The sequence below is a fragment of the Babylonia areolata genome, chromosome 31 (genome assembly GCF_041734735.1).
Source record: "Babylonia areolata isolate BAREFJ2019XMU chromosome 31, ASM4173473v1, whole genome shotgun sequence".
NCBI lineage: Eukaryota > Metazoa > Mollusca > Gastropoda > Neogastropoda > Buccinidae > Babylonia > Babylonia areolata.
This window is the reverse complement of record NC_134906.1, coordinates 16235155-16238825: the sequence shown is the minus strand read 5'-3', so window position 1 is coordinate 16238825 and position 3671 is coordinate 16235155. Positions and strand designations below refer to the sequence as shown.

Sequence of the window (3671 nt, the reverse complement as noted above, 5' to 3'; positions counted from 1 at the left end):
CCTAAAACAGATCCCTGTGGGACTCCATGTTCGATTTTAACGGGTTTAGATTGGAAATGATCAACAATGACAGACTGGAATCGATCAGTGAGATAAGGTTTGAACCAGTTTAGAACAGTGCCGTTGATACCAAATGTAAAATGAAGACGGGAAAGAAGGATTGAATGGTCTATCGTATCAAAGGCGGCTGACAAGTCGTGAAGAGTGAGAAAGGAAATTTTTCCGGAGTCGGACGCTATCAGTAGATTGTTCAGAATGTGGAGGAGAGTGGTTTCGGTGCTATGGTCAGCGCGATAGGCAGACTGAAATGGGTGGATGGGATTATTGAAACAAAGGTGGTTGTTAAGCTGCTTGAGGACAGCTTTTTCAAGGAGTTTGGACATGAATGGAAGATTAGAAACTGGTCGATAGTTCTTTCCAGTCATCTTGTTTAAAACAATATTGCACCTCTGGGATGGGAACAAAAAAACAAACAATGAAGCCTAATTATATGCAAACTGCATTTACTGTTATATTTATATTTTTTGTACTCTCTTTTTTGTTCAAACAGGAACTTGTTTTGCTGAGCATGGAAGTTTTATTTATTTTGCAAACGTTTTGGTGCAGATAGTAAAAAAGGGAAATTACTCTGTAATTAATACTAGGGGACTTAATTTGCTTTAAACTGATCTTTCTCATCTTAAACATTACATTTTGAAATTATACTCAATACATAAAAAAGTTGGATTTTTTAAAAAGTGTATCACAAGTGAGTCTTGAAGGCCTTGCCTCTCTTGTTTATGCTTGTCTTGAACTGTTTTTATCCAGTCAGTATTGTCATCGGTAGGCCCTTTTGGTAAGTAAACAGAAGCACAGGATTTGTTTTTGTTTTTGTTGTTGTTGTTTTTGACTCACTTTTGAAATTATACTCAATACATAAAAAGCTTGTGTGTTTTACTCTCAGTGTACAGGGCTTTCACTATGTTCATTCGCCCAAGTGGTCTTTTTCGGAAAATATTAAAATCAATATGACGAGTGGACTTTACAGATCTGTTGGCTGAGCCCTGAAGGTCATGGGCAAAAATCAATTGCGTACACATATTTATACACATTCAAAGCGCGTGCTCATATTATTCGCGAACACGAACGACGCCATTTTGTTTCAAGTTGCTGACCTGCCCGTTCAATCCTGTATTCAATGGACTATACACGATAACATGTGATGGAAAGTTGGAGAAGAAGACCGTTAAATATTTATTCAGAGAAAGATTTGTAAACGCCTCATCACTTACTGCATTATGGCCCAAACTGTCATAAAAATATCCACAGAATCAGTCGGAATTCACAGTTAAAAATTGTAAACCATGCGAGTTAATACCCTTGAACTGATCACGATGAAACGAAAAAATTTCCAGTCTTGACTTTTCTCAAAATGAAGTCCTTTTCACTTCTTACGACGTTTAGAAGTACTTGTACCCTTCTCTACATGTTATTAGTTTAACAAAATACTAAATTTTCATATCAACTTTAAAACTATAAAACCCAAATGAACATAAAAGAGAAATTGAATCGACCGTGTCGTACTACATTCCCGGCGGGTGTAACTAAACTTGTACATCTATCTAGATCTAGTGAAAACGGCTAAATGTTGCAGTGTGATTGGGGCGACAGCCATTAAAAAGAATTTTTTGTTGCCCTTAAACACTTTTTGAATGCCGAAGATACACCAGAATAACATGATTTAAACAGCGTTCTCACTGCGAATACTGCAATTGATTTATCGCCCTTTAAAAAAGTATTTTCAAATGTTAAATTTTAGAACGTCAGTTAAGGAGCCACGATAGTGTAATGGATAAGGCAGTTTCTGCTCACCTGAACACGCGGGGTTCAAATCTGGTTAGGACTTTTTCTTTCTTTCTTTCTTTCTTTTTTTTCTTTTCTTTTTTTTTTAAAACGCGAAGCTTTATAATAACAAATACAGAACACATTTTAACAATTAGATTTTTGTTTTTAAGTGTATCACAAGTGAGTCTCAAAGGCCTTGCCTCTCTTGTTTTTGTTTTTTGTTTTTTAAATCTGAAAACTTAACAGTTACAGTACACGATGCACTATTTTCCATGTCCACTGGTATAGGTGACTGATTTTCACAGTACTGTAAACCGATACGAATATAAATTAATAATAATGATTATAATAATGAACAGGGCGCTTTACACGAAAGAAAAAATTTACAAGTTACATAAATCATTCATGACCACTTTTTCTCAAAACCCCCCTCTCACACACTCTCTCTCCCTTTCCCACTCCGTATACATCCAAAGTGACCTGACATGGGTGGTGGTGGAGAACAAGGAAGCTGAGAGTGCTTATGCTTTTAGTTTTTAGTGATGAGCGAAAAGCATAAATAGAATCAGATGCACGGATATGATGAGGAAGGTTGTTCCAGATGTGAGGAGCAGCAAAGAAGAAAGAACGTTCACCATAGGTTCTTGAACTGACACGAGGTAGTTTCAAAAGGCAACAGTCAGAGGAAGAGCGGGTATTTCTTGCGGGAGTGTAAACACTGGTGCAGTTTTGTGTACTTGTGTCTTGTCAGTGCACTGTTTTCTCTTTATCTTCTCATATTCTTTCTTCTTCTCTTCTTTACTTACTGAACTATTGTAAATAAAACAATAGAAAAACCCTTTTGTGACTGGCCTGCTATATGCCCCTGGCCTGCGCGTGGAACTTTTCTATCCTTTAATTCAGTTAATCATCAGTAATTCTTTCGTACCATCCCTCTTTATCATAATACACCACTCGGGTACACGGCTTATATAACAGATACAAGAAAGACAAAAGAGAAAAAAGCATCAAAACGTAAATTCTACAGTAAGATTGTAGCAAAGTACTAAACTGAAACCTATCTTTTGAATATATCAGATACAAAACACAGAAAAGCATTAACAAAACTCAGAATAAGCGCATATGACCTGAAATTGAAAAAAAGTATATCTAAACATTCCACAGGAAGACATATTGTGTAGCAATTGTAACAGATTGGAAGACAGATCCATCTTCTTGATCAGATATAAAAAAATCGGATAACACCAGAAATATTTCCAGTCTATTGATGCTAAGAGATGATGCATATGTACAAACAAGAAAAGAGAGACATTGTTTATGAATGCTGTTCCAGCCTATAACGTTAATTGATATTTATTTACCTTGTGTCTTATATTAAGCTTCCATGACATTAAAAATTATTTTATTCTATTCAAGCACATGCATAATATTAACACATATAGGCTACATGTACATATACAAATGGTTGCCAAGAAAGCCCAAAATGTTTTTTCAGTGGCACATGGTATCCCAGTCCGTGCCGCACATTTTGCCGTCCATGATGATGTGGAAACTTTCAGTTGTCTGAACGATGACACAGATTCCCTTGTTGCGTTGTTTCAGTCCGAACTGTTTCCATATATCTTAAATGACTGCCAGCAACCAATCAAGTGACTCGGAAATCAATCATTGTCTTCACCATGAATATTTCACACATAGAATAACTGGAAACTTATTGCACAGACCTAACAATTCCTCAAACGCATGTGCGTAAGAAACATGGAAAATTGTTTGAGTGCTCTTGAGTAGTCAACACCATGTTCCAAATGTCAGTCACCTTAAAGCAGTGTGCTCTGACGGATACACAG

General features: G+C 36.4%; 1 long non-coding RNA gene across 1 annotated transcript in view; it reads right to left on the bottom strand.

Moving 5' to 3' along the window:
* Window positions 1–1364: 1364 nt before the first annotated feature.
* Window positions 1365–3671, bottom strand: part of LOC143275958 (uncharacterized) — a 16939-nt gene continuing 14632 nt past the window's right edge. Inside the window, exon 2 of the long non-coding RNA XR_013053490.1 lies at window positions 1365–3671. This exon is cut by the window's right edge and continues 1330 nt beyond it. This is a non-coding gene — a long non-coding RNA (uncharacterized LOC143275958).